Source organism: Tenrec ecaudatus, chromosome 7, assembly GCF_050624435.1.
Source record: "Tenrec ecaudatus isolate mTenEca1 chromosome 7, mTenEca1.hap1, whole genome shotgun sequence".
Taxonomy (NCBI): domain Eukaryota; kingdom Metazoa; phylum Chordata; class Mammalia; order Afrosoricida; family Tenrecidae; genus Tenrec; species Tenrec ecaudatus.
In genome coordinates, this window is record NC_134536.1 from 106133080 (window position 1) to 106159139 (window position 26060).

Genomic DNA, 26060 nt, shown 5'->3' on the forward strand with positions numbered 1-26060 from the left:
CCCACACACTCTTTGTTTCTCTAACTTCTTCTGATAGAACATTATCTTCCCCTTTGCCTTCTGACATCTGTCTAACCTAGTGGTTCTCACCTTTGCTAATGTTGCAACCCTTTAATACATGTTGTGGTGATACCCTAACCATACAATTATTTTCATTGCTACTTCATAACTGTAATTTTGCTACTGTTATAGATAAGGCAACCCCTGTGAAAGGGTTGTTCGAACCCCAAAGGGGTCATGACCGACAGGTTGAGAACAGCTGGTCTAACCTCTCCCACCTCTGGCTACCTTTGAAGTCTGTTTCTTTTGGTATGAAAATTGTTTCTTGATTAAAAAAAAATCAGTGATCTTATATAACATCTCCTTTCTGTAATTGAATACATTCACTTAGTATAAAGTTCTCAAAATCCAACCATATCTTATGGTGCTTCCCAATTTCATCATTATTCATATATATTTACTAAAGTTTACTTATCCATTGTTTCACCGATGGGCATTTAGGTTGTTTCTATTTTCTTGTTTTGCCAATAGTGCTGCAGTAGACATGGGTGTGGATATATGTTCATGCAATGCTCTTTATTTAGGTAGAGTATATACCAAGTAGGATTATGACTGGGTGAGATCTATTTCTATTCTCAATTGTTAGAGGAAGTACCACACCACTGTCCACAATGGTGGTACAGTTCTACAGTCCCACCATCAGTGTGTGAGGATGCCAATATCTCCACACCCACTGCAACATTTGTTCTGGGCTATCGGTGCTGGAGTGTACTTCCAGAGTCAAGTTTAGAGAGTTTGGTAGAAGGATGCATACTGTAGAGACCAAGATGACATGTCAGAAATTACAACACTACGAAGTAAATTTTAATACCAACATTTAACTGACAAGACCATTAAGGATCCATATAGAGAATGTAGAGGAGCCTGAAGGAAATAAAGCAAATCTGGGTTGATTCCAAGGCAATGCTGAAGCTAGAGCTAAAGAACGTGGACAGCGTTGAGTTACACATGCTTATTGAGCGTCAGCTAGCAGTAAGGCACCATGCATGACACAGTGAAGCAACAACAAATTCAGAATGTATAAATCCACAGGGCAGTGAATAATTGTGAGTTTCCTTTAAATAAAATGGCTTGAACAAAGGCAAAGACTATTTCCTTGTTATACAAAATTCCTTACTGAAAGTTTTCTAATGCCAGACTTGCTCAACCTCAGCTAGAAATATAAACTGGTATCATATTGTAATGAACAAAAAAGATAGAGCCTTTAAGCATTCCTATAAATTAAATGTTTAAGCTTCTAATTTTTTTTCTTCTCAAGCCACTGAATTGGGGGATTGGTAGCACTTAAAAGACATATGTTGAATGAGATCATAAAATGCAAGGGAAAGAAAGATTGCATTTATTTTGTTGGTTTTTTTGTTTGCTTTTTAATCATTTTATTGGGGTTCATACAACTCTCATCACAATCCATACATACATCAATTGTGCAAAGCACACTAATAAGAGAACATTTATTGCACAACTAAATGTTGAAATGCTTAAGATGAACTTGACGCTGCAGTAGCTGCCGTCTTGGGTCTAGGCGTTGTTCCTTCCCGGAATCCATGCCCGAATCTGCGCTATACAATTTTTAGGTGTCTCATTGGACCAGTACTGGTAGTATTCCTTCTTTTAGCCGGGGCACTCCAGTTATACTTTCTCTTGTGCTTGGCTGGGCAGCCATGTTTGCCACAGGCGTCCCATCTGGAGACAGTGGCCTTGGAGCCACAGCGGCGGCACAAGGTGTGCATCTTATTGTGACGCTTTCCGAAGGTTGATGTTCCCTTGTCACCTCCCTTCTGCGCCTGAGATCAGAGGCATTTATCTGTTAAATAAGGATGTCTGTATTACATATAAAGAATTTTGGTTCGCACAAACACCAAAGTCAGGATAATGCAGAATGGCAACTGGTCAATATCCATTTTTTTCACATGGTCAGCTAAGTCAAACATTAGCTTGTTCAACTTTATACGTCTATCCATAAAAGTAATTGAAAAATGTGAAACAATTCAACCATGGTTGCACCATTCAAGTTAAGAATTGCACAGTCAAGAAATGGGGGAACTGATTATAAGGATCTACATATAATCTGGTCCCTGGGGGACGGACAACAGAAAAGTGGGTGAAGGGAGATGCCGGAAAGGGCAAGATATGACAAAGTAATCATTTAAAAATTATCAAGGGTCCATGAGGGAGGGGGCAGCAGGGAGGAAGGGGGAAAATGAGGAGCTGATGCCAGGGGCTTAAGTGGAGAGCAAATGTTTAGAGAACGATGAGGGCAACGAATGTACAAATGTGCTTTACACAATTGATGTATGTATGAATTGTGATAAGAGTTTTTGGACCCCTAATAAAATGATTTAAAAAAGAATCCCTTATTTTTCATGTATAGGAGGTGTACTCATGGACTCCCCAGTTAAAACATTTTTGTTTTGTCCAGTTGTATAAAATTGGTTCTTTAAAGAGATTATATTTTCACCAGAATACATCTCCTGTTTATGCACAATTAGGTGACTATAAATTTAGAATATAACCATGGAGTGATTTTTTTTGGTCCATCCAGTTCTTAAAAGTCTGTTTACTGAAACAACATGGTAGGTGAAGAATTGGATGACTAAAAAAGTTCCTCAATAGTCAGCACGTCATTATGATACTAGCAGTCCATTTAAAACATAATGCCACAGAATTTTCATTATTAAATATTAAAGCAATGCAACTAATTTGGATTTTTTTGCCAATAAAACAGTATCTAATATATCTGATGTATTATAAGATATAACATTTATTAATTGAATGACTATTGATTCTTCTAAATTTATTCTTTAATTTAACAAATCCTGGAAAATGTGTTTATATCAGCAATAAGTACATTTTAAATCAAAGTTATTCTTCATCTTAATCTACCCCATGTTTGCTAAGATTTTCCTAATGTGCAATAAAACATTGAAATATTAGTTTAATAAAATTAATAACCAAAATAAGTTATCATTAGCACTTTCTAGGTTGGCTAAAACATTTAAACTCTGAATAATCAGTAACTCATCTCAATATTTTTCAAGGCAATTCATATAAATTTAAAATAACTAAAAAAATTTCAATGCCAAATACAAATATATATTTTTATGAACACCTCAAGATCCAGATGTAAAGACATAGATCCTAGTAGCTAAAAATAATGTGGAAGTTTTCTTTAAAAATAGCTTATCCCATTTTTCTCATCCATATATAAGCTAACAAGTTTCTACTGATATTTGCAGGAAGACCTTTTAGAGCTATAACAGGGTGTCCAATAGGCTTGTGAAAGAGCTGGACTTACAATTGTCTGGAGCAGCCAATTAAGATGAAAAGCCAAAATGAAGTAACAATGCAACGTTAAATCACTTACTTGCATAGCACAAGGAAGAGAAGCTAGTTGAGGTGCTTGGCTTCTTTCTGCTCCATATTTTCCACAGAAATCTTTAGCCAGGAGACAAACTCTTCAAGACTGTGGTGCTGTGCTGTATGTGTGTCAACAAATGATTGAGCCCAAGTGACAATAAGGGTTGCCATGTCTCCTTTTAAAAAATCATTTTATCGGGCACTTAAAGCTCTCACAACATTCCATACAACGATTGTGTCAAGCACATTTGTACATATGTTGCCCTCATCTTTTTCTAAATATGCACTTTCTTTTTGAGCCCTTGGTATCAGCTCTTCTTTTTCCCCCTCCCTCCTAACCTCATAACCCCTTGATAGTTTATAAATTATTATTGTTTTCATGTCATACACTGACCATTGTTTCCCTTCACCCACATTTCTGTTGTTCATTCACCTGAGGTGGGGATTATGCCTCAATCATTGCGGATTGGTTCCCCATTTCTCCCACCCTCCCCTACCTTGTCCCTACCCTCTTGTATTGCTACTTTCAAGTCTGTTACTGAGGGGTTTAATCTGACCTGGTTGTGTCATGTAACAGTGTACATGCATGCTCTGGTCTAGCTAGAACTGAAAGGCAAACACTGTGGTCATGACAGTTAGCTGGAGGGGGGGAGGAAGTCTCAAAAAACAAGAGGAATATTGTGTGTTTCATCTGTGTGATGCTGTGCCCCGGTTGACTCATTCCTCCCTTGCGACCCGTCTGTGAGGGGATGTCCTATTGTCTATAGATGGGCATTGAGTCCCTTCTCTGACCTCCCTCTTTCTCAACAATATGTTTTTTGTTTATTTGTTTTGAGTCTTTTGGTGTCTCCTACCTGATTCCCTAGACACCTCATGATCACCCAGGCAGGTGTGCTTCTTCCATGTGGGCTTGTTACTTCTCTGCTAAATGCCTACTTGTTTAACTTCAAACCTTTAAGACCCCAGCTGCTGTATCTTTTGACAGCCGGGTACTATCCGCTTCTTTTACTACATTTGCTTTTGGAGCCATATTTTCAGCAATCCTGTCAGGAGGGTGAGCATCGCAGAATGTCAGGTTATTAGAACAAAGTGTTCTTGTGGTGAGAGAGGGCTTGAGCAGAGGCTCAAAGTTCATCTACTTCTTCAATGTATTGCCATCTAAATATTTGAACCTAGGCCAATACCTCTATTTTCATGAATTAATATATTTACACAAATGCACACCTATGTTTATACCTCTATCCATAGCCTTGTTTCCCAGATCTGTTTCCTTTTGCCTTCATCCTGTCCCACCATCACACACATCCTTCTTCTGCCTCCTAGCAATTCCTCTCAGTTAGATTGCAGTTGCTCTATGTTCTCCTCATTATTGCTTTTAATTCCCTAATTGTTCCCCTTTCTTCAGTGTTGTTTGTTCACTGTCCTTTCCCTTACCTCTTCCTCCTCCCAGGTCCCTCAGGAACCATCAGTCCCGATATTGTCTCCTTGGGATTGTTTCCCATGTCCATCTTATATTGGTAGGCAAAAAAAGAATAACGGAGACAAAACAAAAAGAATACAAAAGATTGAATACAAAAAGAAAAAGTCATATATCTTCTTCAGACCCTGCCAACTCAGCTGAAAGGCAGTCATGTATTTTGTGAGTGATTCAGCTCAGAAGCTGAATCTTCATCTCACTAGTTGCAGCCGTGAGTAGGGTGTGTCAACTCAACTAAACTAAGTCATAATATTCTGTGTAAGCTTACATCTGTGCAATCTGTAGATGCATTTTGGTAGTTCAGAGTACAAGCTCTGTATGGGAAACAGGGAAAGGCAGCAATAGACGATACATGTGATCAGAATGCAAAATAAGTAAAATCTTTATATGAGAGGATTTTGATAAATAAATGCATGTCCTTAAAGATATTTCAAGTTGAAACTGGGTGTTAACATTAAATAACTCTAAACTTTAGCCTTTCCCTTTGTTGAGTATGTCCACTGGACTTGCCTCCACACCAAAGCAGTGAAAATCGTACCTCCTATGACATTATAGTTACATTGATAAAGAGTTACAGCCGCAGAAATTCTCAGGAGCCATTTTACTCTGCCCTAACTGTGAGTCAGAACTGACTGCATGGAAGCTTTTTAAAAAAAAAAAAAAAAATCTATTAAACGGGTTATTTGGGCACATTCAAGATATAATTGGAGAAATAGGAGGAGGGGAGAGAGAAACAGAGAGAGAGAACAAATTAATTATGGGGTGAAAGAAAGAGGAGGAAGAAAAGCTGTCTTCACTCAGAATTCCTCAACATTCCACTTTTCAGACTTCTGACCTGTCACTAACATTGATGCCTTTGTTCGTGAGCCCATGCATGCCCTGGCCTTCAACCACTTCCTCTGACCACACAGCTGCCTAGAGAAGGCTTTTTTGTTTTCCTTTTCCCTTACCGTTGTCTTTCAACACCACCACCCCCCCGCCCCCCGCCCCCGCCACCACTGTGAGACTATTTCTGAGGATGCCCGTATTTAGTGTGCACTAGCATACATACAGCTCTGAACTATTCAATACCCCAAATCTGTCCATCAACAAAATGTGGTGGTGGTGGTGGTTGGGTTTTATAAATTTATTTTTTTCTTTATTTCCTGTTCATTAGGGACTCATAGAGGATTTCTCACACAGGTACGATTGTTATGTGTCACTATATTGCAACAGTGATATAAGGCAGCGACTATTAGGTTAACTTGTTTGCACAGTTTGTACCTCAGATGCAGGGGAGGTTACATCTATCTTAGAATGGATTGCTTCTACCTACTTGAATTTAAGACTTGTCAGGTCAGGCAGACCCCAGAATTACTGTTCCACACGGCACTAAAAGCTGGCAGACATTAAGATGTATGGATTGGTATACTGACTAGCCTAGTGATCCCAGGTGTGTAATATTCTGTCAGTGTAACTGTGTTATGCCTCTAGACATTATTCGTCTCTTGGGGCAGGAGATGAAAATTGTAAGCATTTGTCTTTCACTATGGAAAGGATATCTTGGGGTAATTTGGATCACCAACCCCCCCAAATATAATTACACTGGTTGGTCTCTGAATGTTTGAAGGTTTATATTGTTGTATAAGAAAATTAGTAACAGACACTTTTCTTTGATTTTAAGATATTTCTTATCAATTAAACCAAATATCAGCCATAAAACATCTGATCCAAACTGTAAAAGTCTGCCAGAAGCTGTTCTATAGCAATGCATGTTTGTCTTGTCCTGCTGGAAAAGGATAATTGTCAATCTATTGCCTAATTTAAATCACACAAAACTTGATGTCAGTTTCTGGGTAGACAGCCTAATTAGTAGCAGCCAAGATAAATTTAACCTGGTTTTTCTCAGGAAAAGGGAAATCCAGGATTCAGTCAGTCATGGTAAGATTAGACAATGCTTAATCTATATTTCTCCATCCTCTTTTTCTTTTTTTATTATTGTTTTTTTCATCCTCTTTTTCTTTATGAACCTGATTGTGCCAAGGTTCTTCTAGTCATTTCCTTCTTCTGGATTCAAAAGGGCCTCTTTGATTTGGGAGAAATAGCCCTAAATTTACACACATTTTATAGAGACCCCCTTTATTAAGCTTAAACAAGAAAAAGACAAGTAATCCAGATGGAGAATACTGTCAGTATGAGGCTAATTATAGATGCTGGAAACAAAGGGAATTTCAGGCACACAGGACTACACAGCAGGGAAAGGACTGTGATTGGAATGAAAAAGCAAAGACTGATTAAAAGGATTTAGAGGATTGGTTCTGAGGCTTCAGCACCCTGACCATGGGATGACTAGGGTACAATTCATGATCATGCAACCCTATGTTATATCCCGACTAGAGTCATATCTACCCGCACCCCAACCTTTAGATGATATGCATCAGTATATTAACACAGTGTCTGGTAAATCATTAAGGAGGTGTCCAGGATAATTCTCTGAAGGCGAAACTGTTCCTCCCTAGCCTGGCTGGAGGAGTTTTCATCTATGAGGTAGCTTGAAAAAGTCCAAAACATGAGTGGGAAAATTTCATTATCTTTTACCCCATTTTTATACAAGACAGTTAAAGGTCCCTCCTACTTCAAGTACACTGTGCCCGAGGGCAAAGCTGTCATCAACTAAACAAGAACAAAAACAAAACCCACTGCCATCGAATTGATGCCGACTCACGGCCATCCTACAGGACAGAGTACAATTGCTTCTGAGAGTTTCTGAGGCAGTAACTGTGCCTGGGAGTTGGAAGCCCGGACAACCTCCCTAAGAGTGGTGGGTGGTTTCAAACCTCTGACCTTAGGGATGGCAGCCCAATGTGTAACCCATACACCACCAGGGACCCCTTTGTTGCAGGTTAAAGGTCAACTAGAACCCAATTGGAGATGGAGACTGTGTTGATTCTAGTTTATGTTACTACGCAGTACCTGGATGAAGATGCGGTAGAAACCTTCCTCTCCATGGTGACGCCTCAGAGAGCGACCCTTTAATACAGCAGGCTTGAGAATTTATTTTCTCTTGTGCTTCTTTGCTTTCTTCCTTGGTTGAATTCTGTATCCAGCAACAGAACCGAGAGCCAGTGGCCCATGTAGCTGCCATCCTGGGAGCTATTAGTGTCCTGCCAAGTTCATGTGGACCTTAGCCCTCCGTGACTGCACCTGCTGGCCCGTGACCTCCCAGCTCTGGCATCACCTTCCTGTCTCATCAACTCACGGCTGCAGGAGTCAGAAGGTAGCTCGCTATCATTGAACCCAGGGGTTTGAGTTGGGATGGGCTGAGATGCTGTCTTGTTATAAATTACTTCCTTAATATAAAGTTCTTCCACATATATATATGGAAAACATATATGTTTTCATATATAATATGAAAGGCATCGCTGTCTCTATCTATCTATTTATCTATCTATCATACATTTAGTTTCCTTAGAAAACACAGTCTGAACTCAAAATGAAGTTAGGGCTCCCACTGTAAAGTGTAACTTCCCACAAACCAAGTATTTTAGCAATTAAGCTCGAACATACCATATTGACATACAGGGATGCATATAGAATAACTACTTAAAATAAGTCTTATGCTAAAATTATATCATTTTGATTATTTTTCACACTATCCCATCCTCTGACTGCTTGTGGCCTACCAAGGTTTCCGATATGCTAGCCACTTTTGTTATGCACTCCGTCACTAACACGGCATGCCGGTTTGGTGTTCTATGCAATGTCCCAACTCTTCAGATCTTGTCAGATTTTATTACATCAGAAGGAAAGAACCCTAAATACCTTGACACCAAATCTACGTGAGTCCTTGTTTATTTCAAGTGAATGTGAAAAGTTTCTGATCCTCTTTACTTTTACCGAGGGAAACGGTACACTCACCACGCAACCAGTGATAGACCTTATTCCCAAGGAGGTGCTAATCAGTTCTAAATAAGCTGCAATGCATGGCATGGAGGCTACAATCTATGTCATGTCTTGACTGAGTTTGGGGAAATTCACTGTCATTCTCTAGCATCTTTTTTTTTTCTTTCTTACTTTTTAAAAAAATAAGGGCAGACCAGTGACAGAAACTCCCAGATAATTATAAGGAAACCATTATTTTAGAATCATTTAAGTTTTATGAGCAGCACAACTTTCTACCAGTCTCTTGAAATATATCCTGTGTCCAGTCTTGGGGTTGGTGGGGTTTCCAAAAATAGTCATTATGATTGTCGTAGAGATTGTGACAACTACGAAGTTTGCCAAGTGCAGTGACACTTGAAAGGGCTAAGAGGTGGGTCAGAACAATGTGATAGATATTGGTCTATACTCATTTATTAGAGCTCTCAAAATACACTCCCCGTGTGACAGGGGCCATAGCAATACTTCTGGAATCCCACAGCAATGGTCAAATACATTTGATTCTCCAAATACCCAAACCATGTGAGCTATTTCTTTCCCAAGTACGCAGTACCCATGTAAATTCATATAGGGCCCTTTAGAGAAAATATTAAGGACTGAACACCTCTCATGACATTCTAGGACTGTTTTTGTATCAATGTACTCTGGATATAAAACCAGTTTAGATCTTTAAAATGTGCAAGAGGTTTTTATTTGTTGTTGGAATAACTGTCCCCTTTGGCTATCAGTTTGGCCAATTTTGGTGGTGGCTTATGTTTTCCTGTGATGCTGAAGCTTTGTCACCAGTTCAATAAAACAGCAGCAGGGCCACTGATGGCCAATAGGTTTCAGCAGAGCTTTCCAAATGAGAACAGACTAGAAGGAAGGCATAGGCAGTCCACCTATGAGGGATGAGCAACCGAAGCGTTCCTGATTAAGCATCGCACACCTTTCTCATACAGCCCCAAAGGTAGTGAATTATGACAGGAGAAGAGCTGACTCTTCAAGTAGAGTACATCTTACTAACATGGGCAGAACAAAATTTTAGAATCCTTTGTTTGAGAAGAAAGAGCTGAAAACATCTAACCATGGGAATATGGAATGCATGAAGTATGAATCTAGAAAAATTGAAAGTCATCAAAATGAAATGAAATGCATAAAAATGTTACCCTAGGCATTAGTTAGCTGAAATGTCAATTATAGCCATCTTGAATCTGATAATCACATAGCTTACTATGCCGGCAATGATAAATTCAAGAGGAATGGCTTTACATTATTCATCAAAGAGAACATCTCAAGGTCTGTCTTGAAGTGCAGTGCTTTCTGGGAAAGGATCGCATCTACGCTCAGAAGGAAGATTTATAGCATTCAATTTTCCCAGGTGGTTACTTATCCCAGTACTAACCAGGCCTACTCCTACTTGAATCTCAAGGTCACATGATACTTAATGCATTCAAGTTGGCATGGCTAGCACTGCCAGGTAAGATCGGGGCTGCTAATGGAAAAGTGGTTTGTTGAAATCCACACTCGGTAGGAGGAGGACGAGTCTATCTGAAACTATATATAGCATTGGCTATAAGTCCAAATTGTATTAGTGGTAGTGTCATGGTTTGTTATATACAAGGAAGACCCGTTAATGAAATTACTATTCAAATTTATGTATCAACCATTGTATTTGTCTGGGTTGACTAGAGAAACAAAGTTATAGACACATATGTCTTTAATAAAGAACTTTATATCAAAGAGTAATTGTATATTAAGAAAACACCCCAGTCCAGTGAAATCAAGTCCATAAATCCAATATTAGTCCATATGTCTGATACCAACCGATAAATTCTTCTTCAGATTCAGGTAATACATACAATGACACCAAATGCAGGAAGATCATGGGCCAGTGGGTGGATAGTCTTGCAGATCCAGTGGCAGTAGAAGTATCTCAGCACTGGCAGGTGTCTGCACATGGCTCCTCCAGTTCCAGACCTCTGGCTGCATCAGTGTAGTCCTATCAAACTCATTGTCAGTGATGTCTCCTAAGGAGTGTGTGTGTGTGTGTGTGTGTGTGTGTGTGTGTGTGTCCTGCCTCCAGTGAGCTGTTGATCTCCTTGGTGCCTCCAAATGAGGTCATCAAGCTGCATGCAGCCTGATTGTCAGGATAAACTCTGCCACTTCACTCTTCCATATCAAATTGACAACAGATTGTGTAACTACCATAGCCACTAAAGCTAGTTTGAAGATACTGACCAATCCTACAACCTTCTTCAGTCTCAAATTGATAAAACACATGAAGCGTTGGTAGTTGGAAATTATAGCCTCGGTAACAGAAACAAAGCTTGAGATTGCATAATAAAGTTTTGGAAGACAAATGACTTGTTCATTGCAAATACCCTTTTTTGCACCACATAAATGATGACAATACATGTGAATTTTACCAGATGAAATGCACAGGATTCAAATTGACTGTCTCTGTGACAGGATGGTGGAAAACTTAATATTAGCCCAAAGAAGCCCAGGGCCTACCATGTAACAGATCATTAATTGCTCTTACTTAAGTTCAGGGTGATGTGGAAGAAAGTTAGAATATGTTCTTGGCACCACAATATATCCTTGATTTTTCTCTCACCTAAATTTGGTGACCCTGTCACGAATAGATTTGAAACAATAAACACTGATGACACAAGAATAGACATGTTTTGGGAGAACATCAAGAACATTACACGTGAAGAAAGCAAAATGTCATTTAAAAAACAGAAAGAAATTAAATATCAAAACAGCTGTCAGAAAAGACTCTGAAACCTGCTCTTGAACACAGAGCAGCTGAGGCAGATGGAAAGACAGCTGGACAGACATTTTCAAAGCACACCGTAGCAGACAAAGTATTATGATGCAATGTGCAACAACCTGGAGTTAGAAAAGCAAACATGGGAGAATGTCCTAAAGTATATTTTAGTGAAGAGGCACCTCAATGTGAAATTTGAAAGATTCTATAAGGAAAATATTGAATGATACAAAAAGAATCAAAGAGGATGTAAGGAATACACAGTCACTTTCCCCAAAATAATTGATTGGCATTCAACTATTTAAGAAGTAACATATGATCAAGAGCTAATGGAACTGAACAAAGAAGTTCAAGCTGAAAGTATTAGCAAAAAATAAGTTTCCTAGAATTAATAGACTATGGAGTGAATTGTTTCCACAACCTGAAACAGTGTTGGAAGCAGGCAGTAGTCTAAAAAAATTTAGAAAGACAGCTATCTGGTCAGCCAACTGAAAGAGATTCATAATGTGTTTATTCCAAAGAAAACTGACCGAACAGAAAATGGAAATTATTGAATAATATCATTATATCAGAATTTATGCTGGATTCGGGCGAGAAGCTGAACAGACTTATTACTGCTGACGTTAGAGGGATCTTGACTGAAAACCAGAAATACGTTTATTTGTCTTTTATTGATTATGCAATGGCATTTGCCTGTCTGAAACAGCAAACTGTGGACGGCACTAAAAAAACAGGCATTCCAGAACACTTAATTGTGCTCAGCAATGACCTGTGTACAGTCCACGGAGCAGTAACTGGACAGTACAATGGTATCGAGAGATATTGCATGTTTTCCCACCAGGGAAGGTATGAGATAAGATTTTATCCTTTTGCTATACTTACTCAATCTAGGTGTTCAGCAAATCACTTGAGAAACTTGTCTATGTAAATAACAACATGACAATAGGATTGGAGGAATGCTTATTAACAAGGTGCAATATACAGATGTCACTTTCAAGTGCAGCTGGCTCCAAGTATGGCATTGTAAATATCCTCATATGCAAGTGAAAAATGGATAATTGGTAAGAAAAAGAGTAGAAGAATGGAGAGTAGCATGAGCTGATAGAAGAACAAACAAATCTATCTTGGAGGAAGTACGACCAGATTGCTCCTTAGAAGAGAATTGGGGAGAGCTCATTTCACTTCTTTTGGATACGTTTCTTTCATTTTTTTAGCAAACAAGATTTTTAATTTGAACCTCCAAAAGTGAAAATGAACTAATTATTCCATCTTTTAAATATTCACTATTGTTTAAATTAGGAAAAATAATTTTCCTCCCTGATTGATTTTCTTTTTCTTAAAAAATCATTTTATTGGGGGCTCATACAACTCTTTCCGCAATCTATCCATCCATTCGTTGTGTCAAGCACATTTGTACATTTGTTGCCATCATCATTCTCAAAACATTTTTTTTCTACTTGAGCCCTTGGTATAAGCTCCTCATTTTCTCCCCTGGCCCCTTCCCTCATTAAGGCTTGATAATTTAGAAGTTATTATTATTTTTTCATGTTTTACACTGTCCAATGTCTCCCTTTGCCCCCTTTTCTATTGTCTATCCTTGAAGGAGGGGGTTATGTGTAGGTCATTTTGATTGGCCTTGAGGGGATTCACTGTTTTTCCAGCTCTCATCTGTACCAGTGTTCACCCCCTGGTCTAGCTGGATTTGTAAGGTAGAATTTAATCATGATAGTGGGTGGGGATGGTGGGAGAGGAAACATTAAAGAAGTAGATGAAAGTTCCATGTGTCATCGGTGCTATACTGCACCCGGACTGGCTCGTCCCTTCCTTGCAACTCTTCTGTAAGGGGATGTCCAGTTGCCTACAGATGGGTTTGGGTCTCCACTCTGCACTCCCCCTCATTCACAATGATATGATTTTTTGTTCTTTGTTGCCTGATACCTGGTACTATTGACATCTCATGGTCACACAGGCTGGTGAGCTTCTTCCAAATGGACTTTGTTGCTTCTAAGCTACATGGTCACTTGTTTACCTTCAAGCCTTTAAGGCTCCAGATACTATATCTTTTGATAGCCGAGCACCATCAGCTTTCTTCACCACATTTGTTTATGCACCCATTTGTCTTCAGCAATCATGTTGGGAAGGTGAGCATCATGGAATGCCAGTTTAATAGAGCAAAATATTCTTGCATGGATGAAGTACTTGAGTCAGAGACCCAATAGACTTTTGTCACCTTAATCCTAAACCTATAAATATATGCATATAGATCTATTTCCCCATCCTCATATATAAATATATTTACATATTTACATATGTACATGCCTGCATTTACACCTCTGCCTCCTAGTTCTTTCCTCTACTTCCTTTTACTTTCCTCTTGTCTCACTCTCATGTTCAGTCTTCATTTGGGTTTCAGTAATTTCTTTCAGTTACGTTGCCCTTGATCAAGCCTTACCAGGCCTCCTACACCCTCCTCGCTATCTATTTTGGATCACTTGTTATTCCTTTGTCCCTGGGTAGGTTAATACCCATTTCCTTTTCCTGGCCTCCCTCTCTCCTATGTCCCCCTGGAACTGTTGGTCCTGTTGTTTTCTCCTCCAGATTGTTTATACCGTCTATCTTATCTAGATAGACCTGCAGAGATAATAATATGCACACAAAAAAACACAGACAAAAACAAAGCAACAAAGAAAACAAACCAAAAAAACAAACCAACGACAAAAAAAGAGAAAAGCCTGTAAATAATTCGAGGTCTGTTTGTTGTTTTTTGTGTGTGGCTTTTATGTTATTCTTTTAAAACATTCTATTAGGGGCTCATACAACTCTTATCACAATCCATACATACATCAATTGTGTGAAGCACATCTGTAAATTCATTGCCCTTATCATTTTCAAAGCATTTGCTCTCCATTTAAGCCCTTGGCATTAGGTCCACTTTTTTTCCCCTCCCTCTCTGCTCCCCTTTCCCTCCTGAGTCCTCCCTGGTCCTGAAGGTATCATCCACCCTGGATTCCCTGTGCCTCCAGCTCCTATCTGCACCAGTGTAAATCCTCTGGTCTAGCCAGACTTGTAAGGTAGAATTCGGATCATGATAGGGGGTGGGGGGGTGGGGGGGGAAGCATTTAGGAACTAGAGGAAAGCTGTATTCTTCATCAGTGCTACATTGCACCCTGACTGACTCATCTCCTCCCCTAGACCCCTCTGCAAGGGGATCTCCAGTGGCTGACAAATGGGCTTTGGGTCTCCACTCTGCACTTCCCCCTTCAATCACTATGGTAAGATTTTTTTTGTTCTGATGATGCCTTATATGTGATCCCTTCGACACCTAGTGATCTCACAGGCTGGTGTGCTACTTCCATGTGGGCTTTGTTGCTTCTGAGCTAGATGGCCGCTTGTTTACCTTCAAGCTTTTAAGGCCCCAGACGCTATACCTTTTGATGGCCGGGCACCATCAGCTTCCTTTACCACATTTGCTTATGCACCCGTTTGTCCTCAGCGATCAAATCATGGAGGTGTGTACCTAATGATATGATTTTTTTGTTCTTTGATGCCTGATAACTGATACCTTCGGAAACTTGTGATCACACATGCTGGTGTGTTCTTCCTTGTAGGACCTTGTTGTTTCTGAGCTAGATGGCTGCTTGTTTCTCTTCAAGCCTTTAAGACCCCAGACGCTCTATCTTTTGATATTCAGGCACTGTCAGCTTTCTTCACCACATTTGCTTATTCACTCGCTGTGTCTTCAGCGGTTGTTTCGGGAGGGTGAGCATCATAGAATTCCAATTTAATAGAAGAAAGTACTCTTGCATTGAGGGAGTACTTGAGTGGAGGCACAATGTCCTTCCACCATCTTAATACTGAACCTATAAATATAGGCACATAGATCTATTTCCCCATCCTCATATATATATTTGCATATTAGGAGTGTTTTCTGATTGAGTCTGATGGTGTGCCACACCCTGGCCCCAAGTCTATTTTTGGTATTCCCTGTGGACTTCATTGCTCTGTTCTTCTTGCTGCCTGGAAAAGGATGATGCTTGGTAAAGAAGGGGTCAATAAAAAAGAGAAAAACACTCAAACAGACAGAAAGACAAAGAGCTTTCAGAATTGGTCTCCAACATAAAAGTATTTTGTGAATAGCAAAGAACTTGGATGTGATCATCTCATTGCACATACCATCACCATGAATTAGGCCTCACATGATAGCATTTAAGAATAATGATGATTGAAATAATACACAGATTCACTGTACCAAAAAGGACTAGTCCACATGCCACCATTTCTAGAGGTAGCATATGGGCAAGAACCAATGGTAATGAAGAAAGAAGTTCAAGTTGCACTAAAAGTATTAGTATAAAACAGGGATACATGTATTGCTAGAATACCAATTGAAAATTTGCAACACACTGATGAGGCACTGGAAATACTGACTTGCCTATGCTCAGAAATTTGGAAGACATATACTTGACCAACTAGCAGAGATCCCTATTTGTACCCATTAAAAAGAAAGATGATCCAACAGAATACTCAAGTTATAGAATGTTATCATTGATATCTCATGCGAGTAAAATTTTGCTGAAGATCATTCAATAATTGTTGCAATAGGACATTGACAGGAAGCTTCCAGAGGTTCAGTCTGGATTCAGTAGAGGGTGAGGAAGAAGAGCTATCATTGATGATGCCACATAAGTCTTAACTGAAAGCAGAGCATACTAGGAAGCTGTTTACTTGTGTCTTATTGACTATGCCAAGACATTCAGCTCTGTGGATCATAACAAACTATCGATAGTTTGGGAAGCATGGAAATTCCAAAACATTTCATTGTGCTCAGGTGCAATTTGTACATGGGCAAATAAATAGAAATACAATGTCAGGAATAATATGATAGGACTACATTTAGTTTTATAAGAAACCATAAAATTGCCTTCCAGCGGCTATACCATTTTGTATTTCAATCAGCAATAAATGAGAAATTTAGTTTTTTGAATCTGTGACAGTAATTGCATTATCGGGTTTTTGGAACTTTCCCATTTTAATAGACATGTATGCATCTGTAAATTTATTAGTATTGGTGATTGTTGAACATCTTTGCATTTTCTTTTCTTTGTCTTCTTTGCTGAAGTGTCAATTGCTGTTTTTTTTTAATTAGGTTGTTTGCTTATTTTTGAATTTAAGAAGTCATTTCAGAAGGGAGTTTGGTTGAGGAATTTCCCACCCATATTTAGTTGTTCTTTAGACTAAGTTTAGGGGGCCCTGGTGTCATAGTGGGCTACTCATTGGGCTGCTAATCCATAAGGTCAGCAGTTTGAAACCACCAGCATTCCAAGAGAGACAGATAAGGCTTTGTACTCTAGCAAAGAGTTAATTAGACTTAGAAATCCATAGGAGAAGTTCTACCCTGTTCTATAAGGTCATGTAAGTTGGAATAAACTCTATAGTAGTGCCTTTTGGACTGAATTATGAAAGTAATAAAAATGTCACAAGGTCTGCCTACCAGTTAAGAAAAATAGCACTCCCCCTAATCTTCCTACTTTCATTTGTCTTTTCAACCACAAATTCCAAGACAGTGCCAACTGAATTCAGGAGTTCCTGCCAAGAAATAGACCCTGGCCTCCAGTGACTGGAACATTAAGATTCCTGTCAAGAAATGGAAATTCACTGGAATGCTTATTTGTGCAACATAGAATTATTTCAGAAGGAATCTCTTAGTCACTTCAATGCCAAACTATAACCTTGAGTTTCCATGATAAATGCATAGCACCTCCTTCAAGGTCCTGTATACGTCTAACATTCCCCATGCTCATAAACTTAAGAAGTCTCCAACCTCTTTGTTCCCAGAGACAGGGCTTTGTGAGTGAGTTCCTTTTACCCTGATTTGTAACAACTCATGGAATAGTTGCTTTCATTATCTGCTTGCCTCTGAGTTCTTCTTAACCTGAACCCATCTTGGAGACCCCTTGAGCCCTATAAAACAGGCACAATAAGCAATCTAGTAATAATTTGGATACAAGGCCTTTATCAGATATGTATTTTGAAAATACTTTATCTTAATCTGTGGCTGGTCTAAAGTTTTTCATTTTAGAAAAATCCAATTTAATAATTTTATTTTTTTCATGCATTATGCCATTGTATTTAAAACTCATAACCAAGCCCAAGTTTTATTCTAAAAGTTTGTAGTTTTGAATTTAGTTCTGTGCTCCATTTTGAGTTATTTTGTGAAAGATTTAGGTCTGTGAATAGACTGTATGTTTTGCATATGGCTGTCTAATTATTCCAGAATGCTTATGTTCAAAAGACTGTCTTTTTTTGCTCTGAATTGCCTTTGCTCCTTTGTCAAAATTCAGTTTACTATATTGGTTTGCATTTATTTTGGGCTCTCTAGATTGCTCGATTGATCTATACAATGATCATAATCTGTTAAATATTTACCTGTACATTACCTCCATTATACATAAACCCATAAGAGGAGGATTATAACACTATAACCATTTATCATTGTGTCCACAAATATTAGCATAGGAATTAGGGCTTTTTATTTAATACCTCTAAGTTGAATTGATACATGACATTTTAACTTCTTTAGAATTTTCTGTGTATTCCAAATCTGCAAATGACATAGGTAAAATGTACTTTATTTTCTGAAGAGTATATATATATATTTATTTCAAAGTAGAAGAAGTTATAAATTGTTATATATATATATATAACAATTAGAACTACTTTGAAATTAATTCATTTTGTATTTTCAATTTCTCTGGTCTCATTCTGTATCTCATTTTATCTTTTCTTATCTTTATAAAGCTAATTTTCCCTTAGTACATGACATTTTCAAGAAGGAGAACAGGATGTTTTTTGGCAGAGTTTTGAATTGAAGTTATTAACACAGGAACATGTCTCTCAGTGGTGGTCTGTATACGGAATAATTAGATGCAGAGCACATCTGTGTGCATCTTTTCAAGTGAGTATTCAAAAACTGCTTTAAGATATAGCCTTTGGTGCTTGATGACAATCTTTACAACTTTAGTGATATATACCAGATTTTTAGTCTTCCCCCTCTCTCAACATGGAGATGTTTGTGTTGGTTCTACACACACACAGAGAGAGAGAGAGAGAGAGAGAGAGAGAGAGAGAGAGAAATGAAGCAGTTTGATTCAATACTTATATCTCAACAGCCTTCTTTCTACAAGAGAGTGCTGAGCTATATTTAATTACAAAGAAAATATGAATCATTTGGTGATTTACAGAAGTATTGCCTATGTTTTCTCCACATTCTCAGTTTTGTTTAACTTATATAAACTTTTTTTCCTATTAACTAAGAGTGGAAGTGGATTTGTTATGTTCTTAGCAATCGTGTGCAGGTAACCACTTCCTTCTTTATTGTTTGACTTTAACAGTCCTCTGAGGAAATTGAAAATATCATGGTGTGGGTTAGCCACACCTTATTCCTTAAAGTGACTGCCTTGCTCTTCAGCACCTTAAAGAGGGAGATGGAGGAAGGAGCTGGGAGTCAAGGGACATTTATGGAGGTCTAGACAAAGACATGTACATGCAAACATATATATGAGGATGGGGAAATAGATCTAAGTGTCTACATTTATAGGTTTAGTATTAAGGTGGCGGAAGGACCTTGGGCCTCTACTCAAGTGCTCCCTCAATGCATGAATACTTTCTTTTATTAAATTGACACTCTATGATGCTCACTCTCCCGACACAACTGCTGAAGCCAAAGCGGGTGAACAAGTAAATGTGGTGAAGAAAGCTGATGGTGCCCGGCTATCAAAAGAGATAGTGACTGGGGTCTTAAAGGCTTGAAGATAAACAAGCGGCCATCTAGTTCAGAAGCAACAAAGCCCACATGGAAGAACATACCAGCCTGTGTGATCAAGTGGTCCTGAAGGGATCAGTTATCAGGCATCAAAGAACAAAAAATCACATCATTGGCTGCACACCTCCATGATAGGATCGCTGAAGACAAATGGGTGCATAAGCAAATGTGGTGAAGAAAGCTGATGGTGCCCAGCTATCAAAAGAGATAGTGTCTGGGGTCTTAAAGGCTTGAAGGTGAACAAGTGACCATCTAGCTCAGAAGCAAAAAAGCCCATATGGAAGAAGCACACCAGCCAGTGCGATCACGAGGTGCCAAAGGGACCAGGTATAAGGCATCATGCAAAAAAAAAAAAAAAGAGAGAGAGAGATATGTATACATATATGTATGTGTGTGTGTGTGTGTGTGTGATATATATATATATATATATACACCATATATATCTATATATAGATATATATATAGATATACACCATATTGAATGAAGGGGGAAGAGCAGAGTGGAGACCCAAGGCTCAAGTGTTGGCCACTGGAGATCCCCTCATAGAGGGGTTTAGGAGAGGAGATGAGTCAGTCAGGGTGCGAGGTAGTTCCGATGAAGAACACAGCTTTCCCCCAGATCCTGGATGCTTCCTCCCCCCAACTACCATGATCCGAATTCTACCTTGCAAGACTGGATAGGGAAGAGGTTGTACATTGGTGCATATGGGGGCTGGAGGCACAGGGAATCCAGGGTGGATGATACCTTCAGGACCAAGGGTATGAGGGGTGATGCTGGGAGAGTGGAGGGTGAGTGGGTTGGAAATGGGGAACTGATTACAAGGATCCACATGTGACCACCTCCCTGGGAGATGGACGGCAGAGAAGGGGGTGAAGGGAGACTCCAGATAGGGCAAGATATGACAAAATAACAATGTATAAATTACCAAGTTCACATGAGGGAGGGGGGAGCGAGGAGGGAGGGGAAAAAAAAGAGGGCCTGATGCAAAGGGTTTAAGTGGAGAGCAAATGCTTTGAGAATGATTGGGGCACGGAATGTGCGGATGTGCTTTATACAATTGATGTATGTATATGTATGGATTGTGATAAGAGTTGTATGAGCCCCTAATAAAATGTTTAAAAAAAAAAGAGAGAGGTCTTGTGAGCAGGTTTACCAAAGGCGACATGCTCTTTTGATCTCTCTACTACTGTTTTAATGAGCAGTGATGGGGGATCCAACTGAAATAAAAGCCTTAGCCCCTTTATTTCCCCCCCCATTATCATGATGTTATTTACTAATCCAATTGTGAGGATTTTGCTTTTCTTTGTATTGGGCTGCTATCTACACTGACAGATGGATATAAGTCATATAATTTCAATATTCTTATTATCGTATTACTCAGGTGGATCTTAAAATGCAAAGTAAAATGTTGGATATTTTTCTAACTAATTCAGTTAATTTATGTATCAACTCTGGGTAATCTGAATTAATACAATCATATTAATTTAGAACAAGTTTATTTATCTTCATTAGTTGAATAATTGTAACTATGGTCCATTCAAATTTGACTTAAGGAAACAAAGTTCTGCATTAAGAATCAATATGTAAAAAAAGTCAATATGTTAAGGTATTTAATCATTTTCCATGTCTTAGAAAAATTCTAGGAAAGCAATCTAAAATTATAAATTCTGTTCCTTTCCTAATAAATGTTTGATTTTTATATAAAATTTAAAATTTTATTTGCCATCTGGATTGAAAATCTGTCAGTCCAGAGGGAATTTAACTCTAAAATTGTAGCTCTTCAAATAAAATCTTATGGATATACATTTATATTTTGTCAAGCTAAGTTTAATCAATATAATTCTTGTTTATTCCGCCAAAAGATCTTATGATGGTACTTTACAACCTATGAGTGAATTTTATTTCATTTTTTAATATTTTTAGTTACAGCTGTAAAATATTTTAAGGCACAGAAACAATTCTCCTTCTCTTAAGGAGCCAGATTTAACTTTGCTGTTAGTATATAGGGTATATGTAAACTAGAAAAATCAAATATTTGCTTTGAAGTTTATAATTTATGATTTTTCATGTCACTATTATATAACTCATTTCATTTCCTTATAGAATGGTAATAATAAGCATAAGCAAAATTTACAGTACATATTATGCTGACCAATTGCAATGGAGAAAGTGGCTCTTCTGGCAGTGAGCCTGAAATATCAGCAGTGATCTCAATGGTCATCGAGTATTTATATACATGGCAGTAAACATCGCAGAGACATTTAATCTATAGCGCTAGGATTTCATTTTTCCTTTAGCACTAATGATCTCCATTTAAATTCATTCTTATGTTCCTTGTGGTCATAACCCCTTTGAAGACATAGTATTGAAACAGTCAAATAAAAACCACTGTGAACTTCACTCAATATTTGTATGCTTTACGAAGAGATAGAGTTGTAGCCCGTCAACCCACAAACGTACAGCGGATTGTGACTCATGGCGACCCTCAAGGACAGAATGGGATTCACTGCTCAATGGGTTTCCAAGACAATATATCTTCAGGAGTGCACTTCCGTGTCTCATTCCCGAGCAGCCCATGGTTTTAATCACTTACCTGTGCGTAGCAGCCGAGCACTTAACACATCGCACCACGAGGCCTCTCTTACTACCTTCCCAAAAGCCACGGGCACCAGTGATGCAGACCACAGCGACCGACTTCCAGGGCATGGAAGACCAGCTCTGTGGACTCCCCAGGCTGAAACTCTTGTCCAGAGTTGAAAGCCCTACCTTTCTCGCGCCGAGAGGAAGGCAGTTTCGAACTGGTCTCCTAGCACTAGGCCACCAGGCCTCCAATACCACCCATACGATGAGAAACACATGCTATGGTTTCCCGGCGAAGAACAAGAAATAATATCTTCTGAAAACCACTGTTTGAATACAGAATTTCCACATTGTAATAATTTCCTTTAAATTACAGCTAAATAAAATGAGTTATATTTTTTTGTGAACGCCTATTTCATATATATTTTCTGAGATAACTGAATTACTAATCAAATAAGTGATTGATTCATTACCTATTAATGAAATATTTCCACATGCCGTATAGATTCATTAGCTCTTCTGCATGAAAAAACAAAAAAGAATCACACTATATGGATAGGATGTTAGTTTGATAGCAAGGTATGGTAGGAATTATTTTAAATAGTATCAATCCTTTCTCTTATAAATAAAAATTTATAAGGAATATTTTATTTGTATATGGTATGTATCCACCTAGAATTATTTTGCTTATGGTATATGATTTATAACATATTTTTGCTAAGATTAATTAAGACTAATTTTGGAAATTACTCATCTAAACTTTCTAGTGAGTTTTGATTTAACTTTCAATTATTTCAGATGGTTGAAGGTAAATCAAGTGAAAGATTAAATACTAATAAAGAATGAATAATGGTTTTGAGTCTTCTCTAATATTATATCTTTCCTATAATATCTCCTTTCTAAATGAAGGGAAATTATACTTGGAAAAGCCAGAGATTATATTATTATTCTATTTAATTATTAGATGCTGGATTTACTACAGCTATATATTACTACTATATTTTTAATGACAAGAATATGATTTTATAGGTGTTTTTGTCTTCCTCTCATTATGTATCCCATAATATTCTTTCACCAATATTGATCATGATAGATGCTATTCACTTAGTTATCCTTACCAAACTCACAGGACCGATGATGTCTGTTTTTGTAGACTAACAGTTTTTTACTAAAACTATCACCTTCCACTGGTTCCACTGGTAACCTTAAAAAATTAACTTTTATATGTCAATGTAAAATAATGTCTGAACACAATTGGTGTAATTATGTTGCTGAAAATCAACCTCACAGACCTAGTGGGAGGTTTGTCATTTCTTGGAAGCTCCAGGTGCTGCACGCTGAATCTATCATCCTTTTTGTAGACTGTTCCTCAGTGGCATGGATAGGATAGCAGGCCCATTTCTGTAAGGCAGGGGGTCCTCTGATGAATGACTTTGACCTTGCTTTCTTCTTTGTTCTATCATGGGAATCAGACAAGTATCATAACCTGATGACTCATTCAGTCCTCTTGAGATTACTTCCTATTTACTCACTATTTTTTATGATGTCATGCTTTCACAGGGAGTGCTGGTGACTCTGTAGGTTAGGAAGTGGACCAACAACTGCAAGGTCAGCAGGTACCCACCCCTCTCAACATCCTTCCGGCTGTTTCATGGCAGAAAGCTGAGGCTGCAGGCTTCCATAAAGTTTTACAGTCAGTCTCAGAAACTCTATGGAGCTAGAGTGAGTTGCGATGGTCTCTAGCATTGTGATGTTTGGGTTTTTGAAGGTTTATTTCTTTACCAAAGTAGAGACATTGGATCAAATACTGTCTTGGTTTAGGATTTTTGAAGGATCTAATTTAACATAAGTGACGCACAGATTGGTCTGTGGAAATATGCATTAAGATAGGCATTTGGGGCAAGCTCATTCTTTATCTCATAGCAAAGAGAACAATATCCTTATTGGTAACTGCGCAGGATAGTCACTGACATAAAGCAGCTGTTCAATTGCTGAATATTTTACCATTGGTAACCTGAAAAAATGTTCTGGTGGAGGACACACTTTTAAAAGTTATCATTATTTGGGCAATTGGTAAGATTTAAGATAAATGAAGTTGATTGATTATTATGTTATATTGGCTTTTTCCCAAGGGTAATGAATGATGGGATCATGAAGGCAGTTAATACCTACATATGAGTGTTATGTACTACCTGGTAGCTTAAGAGAATCCAGAATTATTTCTGGCAATGAAAAAGCTGACACAGGGTGAACATCTAATAGTATTGGAAGACATACCAATGTTTGCATGCTCAGCCAGTGCTAGGTCGTGGTCCTGGTAGGGAAATATTTCATGCACAAAAATGGGCTGGGTCATCTGAACAAACAACACTGAAAATGAGGGTCTGTAGACATGTTCCATTGGCATTCTTAACATGGAGTGCCAGTCTCAATGTGCTCTAGTAAATGTTAACATATCTGCAGATATGCCTTTCCTGAAACACAAAACAAAACAAAAACAGGACTCACCCCTTATTGCCTCCAGAATCTCTTGGCAATTAGGCGAGAATCTAAGGTTAGATTTCAGCATTAAATGACAGGCAATTGAAAGAGACTAAACACTACAAGTGTTACATGTATTTAGTAGCATGAACCAGCAAGATCTAGGGGAGTCTTGCCAGAATTGGATTTTGAAGTTACTTATTAAATGTGCTTGACTACAAGAATGGGTAAATAAGACTTCATTGATTTGTGAAAAACTTCCTCAGAATATGGAGTTTGACATTCTGATAAACATCCTTGCCACCTTGGCAGCAGCTCTTTAAGATCTTAAGTAAGTGATTGCCAAATCCCAATGTAGTGCAAATGTCTGAGATTTTCTAGCAGGGGCTAAAGGAATGATTAGAGAGGCTAAAGCATATGGGAATTAATATATTATCCAAAGCCACAAAATCTATCAGAGGACTACATTCCAAAGGAGGACTCAGAGAACATATAATTCATCAATAGCATTATGAGTATGTTGGGTGAAAAAACAGCATTCATTGAGAAGTTCACTGGGGCCTTTCTCTAAATTTAAGGACGGTCATTAAGATAAGCATCCCCAGAGTGAGACTTGTTAATATACGGAAGGATAATGGAGCTTTGGAATAACAGATGACAAAGAACAGCTCGTAGTCACCAGAAACCAAAAGATTGCAATTACCAAATAAACCGATGAGGACTGAGGGCAACCCTGGGAGTTTGATGTGGAGCTAGTTGCAGAGATGTTCCATGGAACAGGATGTCACTACGGGAAAAATACATTTGGGGAACCTCATCACTGGTAATAACAATATCAACAAAATGAGGCTAGTCATCACAATAAAAGGCCAAAACAACCTATTCAATTATCAAACTTGAGATAATTTTCAAATCCAGAACCCACTGAGAGAGGAGAAAGAGGCTGTGGGGTAGAGGATATAGAGATAGTTTGAGAATTATTGCATATCAGATCAAAATTTACTTTGACACCTGGAAATGCCACCTTCTGTATTGATGAGGCTAAGGAAAAAAGTGAATTCTTATCTTGACTAAAGTCCAGTTCATTTATGATTTTCACCCAATGATTATTTCTCTATTACTTAATCTGCATAATTGGAATTTATATGAATAGCAATTTAACTAATGCCCACATGAAGTCTCTGGCCCATTGAGTAAGAGCAATCATATTGGCCAAGTGGAAGTCTCAAAAAGTCTAGCTTCTAACCAAGATAATAAATAAAAAATAATAGCGACTCTTGGGAGTAGAAGACAGATGAGAAATACCACTAACTCCCAAAAGGATCAGGGTTGGGGTTCTCTAATGTTATTGTTGTTAGGTGCTGTGGAGTCTGTTTCAACCCACAGTGATTTTCTGTACAACAGAACAAAACACTGCATGATCCTGCTCCATCTTTAACATTAGTCCTCTGCCCAAGCCCATGGTCGCAGACACGGTATCAATCAGTCTCACTGAGGTCTTTCCTGATTTTCTCTGTTGTCCATCCACGTTATCTACCACGATGTACTTCTCCAAGAACTGGCCACTCTTGAAAATATGTCCAAAGTCCATAAGATGATGCTTTGCCAT

The 26060-nt window shown here is 38.3% G+C and overlaps 1 pseudogene; it reads right to left on the reverse strand.

Annotated features, from left to right (window-relative positions):
• Positions 1-1538: 1538 nt before the first annotated feature.
• Positions 1539-26060, reverse strand: LOC142452445 (large ribosomal subunit protein eL37-like; annotated as a pseudogene).